This window comes from Macrobrachium nipponense, chromosome 27 (genome assembly GCF_015104395.2).
Source record: "Macrobrachium nipponense isolate FS-2020 chromosome 27, ASM1510439v2, whole genome shotgun sequence".
Lineage (NCBI taxonomy): Eukaryota > Metazoa > Arthropoda > Malacostraca > Decapoda > Palaemonidae > Macrobrachium > Macrobrachium nipponense.
Window position 1 is genome coordinate 67,568,187 of NC_087216.1, and position 12,853 is coordinate 67,581,039.

Sequence of the window (12,853 nt, forward strand, 5' to 3'; positions counted from 1 at the left end):
TTTGATTTTATTACTTGATTGATTATTTATTTGATTATGATTCATGGCTACAGGGTGCATATATTTACATTTTTTGTCGAACATACATCCTTTTCCTTCTTTTAGGTTTTTGCATATTTTTGGATGCAGATCTCTGCAATCATCCTCATAGCCATCTAGGTATGCGCATTTACCATATATTTCATAGTTGTGACATACCTTAGGATGTTTGTAGTAACATCTTTCTCCAAATCTGCAATTCCTCTTTTCAAAAGGTTGCAGACTTAGTCTTTCTTGTCTATTTTTTCCTCTTTCCCGTCATTGTGTAGATCTGGGTAGAGCCTCTTCGGGATTTTCTTTTGTGTTGTCACATCGTGATTTATTTCTTCGTAAGTATGCTGCTTTATTGCCTCATATGTAGTATCAATGAGTATCTCTGCATCCATCACTACTTTTATATTGTTCTTTGTTTCCTTATTTTTTCTGTCATTTCAGTTTTTTTGTTTACTTCTCTTCCGTTTCCTCTTCTTCTTCTTCTTCTTCCTCTCTTCTTCTTCTTCATCCTCAACTATTTGTACATTCAATCTTGATTTAATAACATTGTCTATCCATGATAGACATGTAGAGCAAAATACTCTGGTATCTTTTCTCATATCTTGCATTACCTCAGCACATTGTGGATGGGTCGGAATGTTGCATGCAGCACATTTTCTGATTAGGTTTTGTGGTTTTATTAACTATGCTATACCACACCTTACACAGTTTGCATGCTTTTGGCATTCTTTTTCCTAATGCATCAATTAGTATATTCACAATGTTCACCTTATTCATATTCTTTGTCGGAATATGTTTTGGTTTATGTATATTTTCTTTATGAGTCTCTTGACCACTTGGATTTTATTTGGAACTTCTTCAATTATTTTCAAGATGTTTTCAGTTGATTTGTTCCAATTTGAAGGAATATATCCTTCTACTATATCTATGAATGCTTTTGTATCTTTTTGGTTAGGATTGTTGCTGATCTCAGAGATGAGAGAGAGAGAGAGAGAGAGAGAGATAGAGAGAGAGAGAGAGAGAGAGCCTACAAACTAACAATTACTCTATCCATCCATGAATATCATACCGATGACACTCAGTACCCAATCACTTTTAAAAAGGTCAATAAGAATAATGGTGGGCGTTTATCCATCCCTTCTTTGTCCCAAGTACGACAGACGAAAAGAGAAAGAAGGAAACTAAGCATCAATTTAAATAAAAACTTGCTGGAAAATTCTTTTACAATGGAGTTTTTCTTTCATGGAACGGAGATTAATAGACAGACGATTAGACGAATGAAAGTCATTATTCATTATTTCTATTATTATTATTATTATTATTATTATTATTATTATTATTATTATTATTATTATTATTATTATTATTATTATTATTCAGAAGATGATGAACCTTATTCATATGGAAACAAAAACCACAGGGGGTCATAGACTTTAAATTCAAGCTTCTAAATTAAAAACAAGAATCAAATAAAAAAGGAAAAAAAAAAAAAAAAAAAAAAAAAAAAAAAAAAAACACTACAAAAACTAGATAAAACTATAAGGAGGACTGTACGTATTGGGGTATCAATACATTGCATCTTCGCTTGAACTGTTGAAGTTCCAGTTGCACGACATCCTCAGGAGATGTTCCACAGTCCAGCGGTGTGAAGAATAAAGGACCTCTGGAACTAGAGAAGTTCGACAGGGAGGTATATTCATGCCTTTACTTTATTTCCTGTTTTCTGAGTTCTCTCGTCCACCTTCGCATTTCAAAATCTTCCGTAATCTTCGTTCTACAGTTAAATTGTTCAGATGAAATATATAAGAAATATTGATCAACTTTTGTGTTATCATCTAATTTGTTGACCTTTGTGACCGAAACTTATATATATTGGGACGTGAAAACTAACATTCGAAGAATCTGAATTCAAGGAGTTTGTTCTTTTTATAAAAAGAGACGAAAATGCATATTTTTTCTGGGGAAAAAAAAAAAAAGATACCTATATCTGCTATGATACCAAAATAATTGAATTTCCTCATTTGGGAACGAAAGCCCTTCAAAAGTAATGAGATAATTTTGGATGGAAAAGAGGACGCGAATGAAACGTCTTGCAAAGGATTCTCGAGAACTAAGCCGCCTGAGAGATTTAGCCAATTATAACAAGTTGAAGAACATTTCTCTTAATATTTCTTTCATCTCATCTTTTCCGCTTCTCAACAGCACCGAAAGATGCAGGAATGTGAAATCCTTCAGAAACCAATAAGACATTCTATACGAGAGAGAATTCGCCTAACTTAATATTCGTCATGCGGTCCGTACGTTTAACGAAAGGATGTTGTCTCTATCCTTCAGAATTCTTGACTCAAAATGAGAAAGAAATTTGACACCTTTAAGTACTAATAAGCTTAATTCTTTGAAGAAAGTTTGTCCTTTAACAAACAATAAAAACTCGAGAGGGTCATATATGAGAATATGAGGATCCTCTAATAAATGTGAGAATATTATTTTTAACATGAACGCAGGAGGTTGAAGCAAAATAATTTCAGCTATATAATTAAAACAGGTATTCTTCAAGTCTTCTCTCTCTCTCTATCTCTCTCTCTCCTCTCTCTCTCTCTCTCTCTCTCTCCTCTCTCTCTCTCTCTCTCTCTCTCATTAATGTGGTATATATATATATATATATATATATATATATATATATATATATATATATATATATATATATATATATATATAATATATATATACATATATATATATATATATATATACTATATATATATATATATATATATATACATTAATGAGAGAGAGAGAGAGAGAGAGAGAGAGAGAGAAAATTAGAGAGAGAGAGAGAGAGAGAGAGAGAGAGAGAGATTGAAGAATACCTGTTTAATTATATAGCTGAAATTATTTTGCTTCAACCTCCTTTTGCGTTCATGTTTAAAAATAATATTCTCACATTATTAGAGGATCCTCATATTCTCATATATGACCCTCTCGAGTTTTATTGTTTGTTAAAGGACAAACTTCTTCAAAGAATTAAGCTTATTAGTACTTAAATGGTCAAATTTCTTTCTCATTTTGAGTCAAGAATTCTGAAGGATAGAGACAACATCCTTTCGTTAAACGTAACGGAACGCATGACGAATATTAGTTAGGCGAATTCTCTCTAGTATAGAATGTCTTATTGGTTTCTGAAGGATTTCACATTCCTGCATCTTTCGGTGCTGTTGAGAAGCGGAAAAGATGAGATGAAAGAATATTAAGAGAAATGTTCCTCAACTTGTTATAATTGGCTAAATCTCTCAGGCGGCTTACTTCTCGAGGAATCCTTTGCAAGACGTTTCATTCGCGTCCTCTTTTCCATCCAAAATTATCTCATTACTTTTGAAGGGCTTTCGTTCCAAATGAGGAAATTCAATTATTTTGGTATCATAGCAGATATAGGTATCTTTTTTTCCCCAGAAAAAATATGCATTTTCGTCTCTTTTTATAAAAAGAACAAAACTCCTTGAATTCAGATTCTTCGAATGTTAGTTTTTTCACGTCCCAAATATATATAAGTTCGGTAACAAAGGTCAACAAATTAGATGACACAAAAGTTGATCAATATTTCTTATATATTTCATCTGAACAATTTAACTGTAGAACGAAGATTACGGAAGATTTTGAAATGTCGAGTGGACGAGGAGAACTCAGGAAAACAGGGAAATAAAGTAAAGGCAGTGAATATACCTCCCTGTCGAACTTCTCTATATATATATATATATATATATATATATATATATATATATATATATATATATATATATATATATATATATATATATATATATATATATATATATATATATATATATATATATATATATATATATATATATATATATATATATAAATATATATAATATATATATATATATATATATATAATATATATATATATATATATATATATATATATATATATATATATATATATATATATATAATATATACATATATATACATATTGTTCTATGTAAATGTCAAATATTTTTCATGTTGTTTAGATTTCTTATGTGCATAAGGTGATGTATTCGTATTCATAGTATGTCATTTTCCAGCCGTGAGAATGCATCATGTGATGTGAAACGTTGGCCTAATAAAACGATACTTATGAAAGAAATACCTTTACCTCTTCAGCCTGGTATATATATACCATACATACATGATACATATATATTATATATATATATATAGACTATTATATATATATATATATATATATATATATATATTATTATATAATATATATTATATATATGTGTGTGTGTGTGTGTGTGTAAGTATGTAAATATTTTGCACATATATGTATGTATTGCATATATATTACATAAGAAAAAATATTCAGATAAATTTGTTCAAACTATTTTCTCTTTGAAAGGAACAAACAAAGTTAATGTCTATCAATATTGCTGCTTTCATGCGTGAGTGTGTTGTTGTGTGTGAAACCATAACCGATCCCAGTTAACTCTGTTTCAATGAGAAGACAGTTAGGGAATAAGTAATGTGAATATTTCTCTTAGGTAATTTCTCTACGGTAATCACTGAAGACTACAACAGTAACCTTATAACGCAATGTGTTAAGGAAATCGCGCTATTTATCATTGTCTCTTACATTGTTTTCCCATTCATAATCAGAAACAGTTCCATGCTGCGGTCATTGGCAATGTTGGTTAATCATTTCTTCCCCTTAATTATTGTTGGATTACTATTTCCACTAAGAGGCCTTAGAAACCCCATCTCTAAATCAAATACCCTGCATCTCCCGTGTCAGTTGTGCCATAACCTGAAACATCCTCTGAATATGAAGGAGAAGTATTAGGTCAAAAATCTCACCATCAGCCACAAACAACCACATGTTAACATGTGTCACAGTATCTGAAAGCTTGAGATGAAAGAGAATTTTGGGGGGAAGAGGATTGAGGAGGAGGAATCACCTCCTGGTTTTCCTTATCGCTTCTGAGGAAAGATTCAATCTACAATCCGGACTGCTTTCGGAATTTTTTTTGACATTATCCGGATCAACTGAATCATCATCATTATTATTATTATTATTATTATTATTATTATTATTATTATTATTATTATATTATTATTATTATTATTATTATTATTATTATTATTATTATTATTTTTATTATTATTATTATTATTATTGTTTTTTTTTTTTTTTGCTATCACAGTCCTCCAATTCGACTGGGTGGTATTTATAGTGAGGGTTTCCGGGTTGCATCCTGCCTCCTTAGGAGTCCATCACTTTTCTTACTATGTGTGCCGTTTCTAGGATCACACTCTTCTGCATGAGGCCCGGAGCTACTTCAGCCTCTAGTTTTTCTAGATTCCTTTCAGGGATCTTGGGATCGTGCCTAGTGCTCCTATGATTATGGGTACGATTCCACTGGCATATCCCATATCCTTCTTATTTCTATTTTCAGATCTTGATACTTATCCATTTTTCCCTCTCTTTCTCTTCACTCTGGTGTCCCATGGTATTGCGACCATCAATGAGTGATACTTTCTTCTTGACTTTGTCAATCAACGTCACGTCTGGTCTGTTTGCACGTATCACCCTATCCGTTCTGATACCATAGTCCCAGAGGATCTTTGCTTGATCGTTTTCTATCACTCCTTCAGGTTGGTGCTCGTACCACTTATTACTGCAAGGTAGTTGATTGTTTCTTGCACAGGCTTCCAGTGGAGGGCTTTTGCAACTGAATCATGCCCTCTTTTTGTACTGGTTCTGTGCAAGTGCCGGGCATTCACTTGCTATGTGGTTTATGGTTTCATTTTTCGTATTGCACTTCCACTATCGGGAGAGATGTTATTTCCGTCTATCGTACTTTGAACATATCTGGTTCTTAGGGCCTGATCTTGTGCCGCTGTTATCATTCCTTCTGTTTCCTTCTTTAGCTCTCCCCTCTGTAGCCATTGCCAATTGTCATCGCTGGCTAGTTCTTTAGTCTGTCTCATGTATTGTCCGTGCATTGGTTTGTTGTGCCAGTCCTCTGTTCTTTCTGTTCTTTCTCCTGTCTCTGTATATTTCTGGGTCTTCGTCTACTTTTATTAGTCCTTCTTCCCATGCACTCTTTAGCCACTCGTCTTCACTGGTTTTCAGATATTGCCCCAGTCTCTGTTTTCGATGTTGACGCAGTCCTCTATACTTAGTAGTCCTCTCCCTCCTTCCTTTCGTGTTATGTATAGTCTGTCCGTATTTGCTCTTGTTATTATTATTATTATTATTATTATTATTATTATTATTATTATTATTATTATTATTATTTATTCAGAAAATTAACCATTTTCATGTGGCAAGATTCCCTCACAAGCGCCATTGACTGGATATTCAAGCTTCCAAAAATTATGGTGTTCATTAGAAAGACTTAACAGGGAAATACGTAAGGGAAAATACAAGAAAACGAGAGAAGTCACTTGTTGAACATAAACTAACAAACATTCAGAAGCTTCAGGTAGCCCTCCCTCTTCACTGAAAAGGCCATCTCAAGTGCCAGGAAGACTAATTACTGCCCTAAGGATAACACAATAGAAGGAAATCGAGTAGATTTTTAGCCTTAACTTTCAACCTTAACATAGATAACATACGCACGCAGATATGTAAATAATAGCCAGAACAATACTAAAATTGTTTTTAAATATACCAACGTGATAAGAAAACAACAACAATACATTAAACCCCACAGTACCGGGAGTATACGAACACCATGTAAAGACAATACATCTCAAATGAATGCAAATAGTTACCTGCGCATTCAATAACGATCATAGACCCAACTGGAATAGAGCTACCACAAAAGTAACGACGTAAACGCAAGAAGATTGGTTGAAGGCGTCGCATAAACAAGGGAGAATAATTTAAAGGGAACAAGTCGTTCGTTCGTAACGAGGACCCACTAGTTCACTTCTTTATAGTAATCCAAACTTTTATTGAAGATTTTAATGTTTGGACAGGCTCTGCCTTTCCTTCGTCTGATGCTGCCGCAGACACCATATAACAACTGGGATTCTGAGTGTTACCTTTAACGATGAATTACATACAGAAGGAGAATAACAAGTGATGAATCAAGAAGGATTGCCACACGAAATATAAGTAGAGGAGAAGCAATCCCCTGCATAAGTCGTAGGCTTTCATGGAGAGGATCTTTGCTCTTTCTGCATCTGACTTCATCCATTATCTGACCTTTTCCACCCATTCCGTCCTCTCTGTTACTTCTTCGGTGTTTCTGCCTCTGTCATTGCTTGGTAGCTCATCGTCCCTGTCGTCTTCTGTGGTATAGTCTATTAGCTCGTCTTCTTGTCATTCGTTACTCGGTGTTGTTTCTCTTTCCAGTTCCTCTCTTTGTGTTGTGGAGAGCAAATTCTTTTTTCTTCATGGTCCTTACTTACCAGCCTCTGTTCTGATGGGGGGGGGGGGGGGGGGGGGGGGGGGGGGGGGGGGGGGGGGGGGGGGGGGCGGTGGGGGGGGGGGGGGGGGGGGGGGGGGGGGGGGGGGGGGGCGGAGCGTTTATCTCTCTCATCCAGATGTTGATTGCCAACCTTCTTCTGTATCCTCTTTCCTCGGGTTGCTTCTGGATGCAGCATCTCCATATTTCCTTATTTCCTTCTCTTGACCAATATATATATTATATATATATATATATATATATATATATATATATATATAATATGATATATATATAATATATATTAGAAATAGATGGAATACAAAAGATGCAGTTCAAAGTCACAGTTAGAATAAAATCATGAAGCATATAAAAAGAGAAGTAAGCAGATATAATGGATACGTTTGTTCTTCTTTAAGCTACCTAATAATATATTTCAGTGCTTGTTATAGGAAAGGTAGATATTTTTTTTCCAACTAGAAATATAGAAGTTAATTATTACTAAGCCCAAATAATTATTCTAGAACGCCAGTTCTCTGATCGGTAACCCTTAAGTACTCTTAGGTTTTGAATTAACATCATTTTCAGAGGAACATAAAAATAATTCACCATGATCATATGAAACACTAGTTATGATTAAACAATCTATGCTACGTAAATTACATTATTGTATAAATTAACTTGGCATGACTAAGGACTTACTTCATCTACAACGTTAATGCTTAATTACACAGACTCTCACCTTAAAGGACGGTGCAATTAGGATCATGAGTAAATGAAGAGGTTAAATTCCATTCCACCTGAATCAAAAGGGACTAGAATACATATCAGGGAATTTGGTTACATTTCTGTCATATATGCCACGTTTATGGTCATGGGTATTACAGAGGTACAATTATAAAGTTGTCTTGGCACACTGCATTTATTCCATTGTCCTTATTTTGCAATTGCATAGATTTATACTTAACCAGATTAAGCTGGTATTGTAATTGCCTTCAATGTTAGATACAGTGTATTCATCTAAAGCCTCAATTTACAGTTGCTTTATTTCGTCCATCGCTCTGAAGAATTACCTAGAACAAAAAATAACAGAAGGCATCATGAAGCTGAGGAGAAAAACCAACGATATCATTTTCCCAAGTTGCAGAAAGCCATAAAATTAGGCTGATATAGACATTTAGGAAAAAACAGAGGGTAGGGATTTAAGAATTCCAAAGCTATAGTAGAGGGAAAAGTGACCATGAAGACCAAAGACCCCCAAAGACTTTCGTCTATTGTCTGTAGATAAATACATCGAAGACTGCTTATGCTTCCATCGTTTGATTGTTTGCATGGTGTTTTACGTTTCATGGAACCAGTGGTTATTCAGCAACGGACCAATGGTTTACGTGACTTACGACCACGTCGAGAGTGAACTTCTATCACCAGAAGTAGACATCTCATGACCCCTCAAAATGGAATGCCCGAGAATCGAACTCACGGCCACCGAGGTGGCAGGCCAAGACCAAACCGACCACGCCACTGAGGCGCTTTTAATGTTTGTTATTTTGTTCCATTATTACGTTCGTGATTATTACACACACACACACACACACACACACACACACACACACACATATATATATATATATATTATATATATATATATATATATATATATATATATATTATATATATATATATATATATATATATATATATATATATATATATATATATACACACATATATATATATATATATATATATATATATATATATAATAATATCATATATATATATATATATATATATTCATATATATATATATATATATATATACTATATATATATATATATATACTATGAAGTATGTATATGTATAAAACACCATTAGAATTCCGTTAGACAATGTCAAGAATTTGTTGCATTTTCCATTCGACCCTTCTTCAAAAAGCCGAATATCTCTTACGAATGAGACAACAGCGCGTTCATCAACGACCGAACTGTCGAGATACAGACAGGGTCATAACGTTTCTCTGCTTTAAAAATGAATCTCGACTTAATGGAAAGCTCTATTCAAGCGTTCCTCTTGCATGCGAAACGGGTGCAAAACTGAGGTGCCTGTCCCAATCTTATCGTCCGTGAGGAATGTATCATTTCCTCGGACTAGTGACGTTTTGCAATGCAGGCAATTTATTTCTTGCTGAGTTTCAGTCAGTGGGCAATATTCTGGGAGAACAAGTTCACTCAGTTTTCGAGGTCCAACGATAAGGGACACTTCACGAATGTATGTAATTGAAACAAAACTCCCCGCTACCCCTCCGCCACACAGATGTTCATAGACAACCACCTGGACAATTTAAAAATCATTGTAGGGCGAACAATGTCCAGTCTGGTACCCGAGTGAGAAACAGCAGCAACTCGTTCATACAAAGCATCCTAAGGAGTGAAGCAAGAAGATCTTAATTGTGGGAAACGATGGGATGAGGCCTTTGTCCCCTAAAGGACTTAATCTCTGTATTGGTAAGATGTCATCTGCAGATTCTGTCGTTATTATTATTATTTTTATCGCTGATATTTTTACTTTTTCATTATTAATGTGAATACTATCAGGTTAAAGTTTTTTTTTTCACACTCAATCTTTCGTATTTAGCCCCCATGGACCTGACTACTGTAACCACATAAGTTACATAATTGTGCACTAACTGTTACCTAACTCAATGCAGTTTTTTCCTCACCAATATTATTACTGTTATTACCAATACTAGGATTACTGTCTTTTATGTTACCTCAGCTATTTTGTGGGGAAAAGTGCCGATTATTCATTTTTTGTTTTTTTTTTATCATGTTGCTCATGTATCTAGATTGTGTATGTTACTGTCTGTATTTTGTACATTCCATGATATGGCCCTGAGCTAAAATAAAGGATATTATATATATATATATATATATATATATATATATATATATATATATATATATATATATATATATATATATATATATATATATAATTCTGAGAGCCTTAGGACAAGCGACACAACGGCACTCCTTATTGAAACCCCACACATCCAAGAGTAAACCTGAGCCTTATTCTTTTCGCTTCTCAGAACCTTTTCGTCTGCTGAATGCATTATTAATGAGCGGGTGAGGAAACGCCTGACTCAGAAAAGCGAGCGAATAATAGGGAAATGGAGGGAAAGTGCTTGTCACATGGTGGGTGCAATTGCTTGCAGCTGCTAGGGGCATCTCACCTTGCAAATCTGCATTACAGGAATGAGATGACCTGTTCCAAACCCTACGTACTTCATGACATCATCTCGCTCTCAAGAACAGAGGTCAAACCTCCTCTAATAGGCACAGGACTATTTCTTTTTTCAAAGACACGCTCGAGCCGTCAAATTTACTTCAATCAAGATGTCAGTGTCTTCATGGAAGACTGTATATTTTCTTTAATTGAAGTTACATGACTGGTACCAGTTAGAACCCACCCTCTGCTATTCAACCTTTGCCTAAAAGAAAAGGAAACAAATAAACAAACCAAACTAGAAATATCGAAGCCAGAGGAAAAGCCATTAGTGGAGCGCCACGTGTGTAACCAGCCACAACTTTCCAATAATTCGATTTTGTTCAGTGGAATCTGAAGGACCAAAATTATCTGTAAAATGGAGTTGTAGAAGCCAAGTCCGAACTTCATGATACCTTCAGTATTTTTAGGAATGTTTGCCTTGAACTGAGCGTTCGTAAGATGTATTCTTGATTAGTTGGGAGGTTTTGATTTAAAAAATAAAATAATAATAATAATAATAATAATAATAATAATAATAATAATAATAATAATAATAATAATAATAATAATAATGTGTTTTTAAGCTATTTACAGCTGTACGATAATCAGTACATCAGGGATTGGGATTAATAAAAGAAAAAAAATCATTAACATCTACATTTTATATGAAGTCATGACCTCATAGGTCATTCTTGTAACAGACTCTCCCCCCCCGTTTTCTGACGCTGATCAGGTGACGGAAGGAGTTTGACCCCTCGATAAAACAAAAAAGAAAGAGTTATTTCGCGGGAAACAATGTTAAAAAACTACAAGTAACGAACGTTGCATGGTGCAAAGTTTTGGTGTTTCTTTCAGTAAAAAATAAAAGCTTACACTTAGACCCCAAACAATATATAACGAATATTACAGAAGCAATTCTAAAAAAAAAAATGTCATATGGAGGTAACATATATTTCTAAGAAGCTGAACCAACAAGAATCTTTTGAAGGATTTGCTTTTCAAAAACTTTATCTTCTCAGGATGTGGACTAATACATTTCTTGCATTATTCAGGAACGCAAGTAATAAAGATTGTCATTTTACAATCACTGTAATGGCTTCGTTTGTGGGATAACTTTATTGATAAAATTACCGTTAAATACCGTTTCAGCATTGAAATATGATTTTGAAAACTTCGACTATTTTATAGATACGCAATAATTTCAGATTTTTAATTCATTGTTATTCAAATGGTTTTTGTTTTTTGCGAAAATTGGACAAAACTAGGCAAACGTAGCTATATGATGCCTTAGTCAGGTAATTTCTTCTCTGATATGACCTTGACCTTTTAATGGTCAAAGATCAATTTGAAAAAAAAATTATTACTCTGATACTGGAAGGTGGAACTGCTGTGTGTTGACTGCTTTTTGCTAAATTTATTTGACATTACAAAATTTCAGTAGCTAAAAGCCTATGGAAATTTTGAAGTTTTTTGTCCTCCAGAAAATAAGTACTAAAACAAAAAATAGTTTACTATAATCCTTAAATAAACAACAAAAATTAGATTAGTGATAAGCATTCAAGTCTAGATGTATAAACTAATTTAATGTCCAAAAAATAAACAAAAAATAAACCTCTTCTCTCTCTCTCAGTGAAATTCTTCACACCGAGTAAACTATTTGCCAGGCACAGGAAACATATATATTCATATATGCCAACAATAGTGAGAGTCCCACAAAAGAAAAAATAAATAAAATCTCACACAGCAGAATGTCTCGACCAATTTCAGAAATTCGCAAGCAAGAAATTTCCGGAATAAATTCCCTGAAGCAATTCAAATTCCCCGAAAGGCAACCCTGCCAAATAATTCTACAAGAATTATCAACAGATGCCCGATACAATAATGGAACACCAATATGCAAGACTCCCATGGATAAAGTAAAGTTTTTTTTTCTTCTTTCTCTGCTCTTACATACTACGTACTACATATGAATTTACTCTCTCTCTCTCTCTCTCAGCGGTATATATCTTACCATGCCACCCCTATTATATTACCGTTTATCTGCATTATGTACACAAATATCGTTATGGTGAAATGATAAAAAAATGATACACAACGGAAGAGACAACTAACTCCCTCGCAG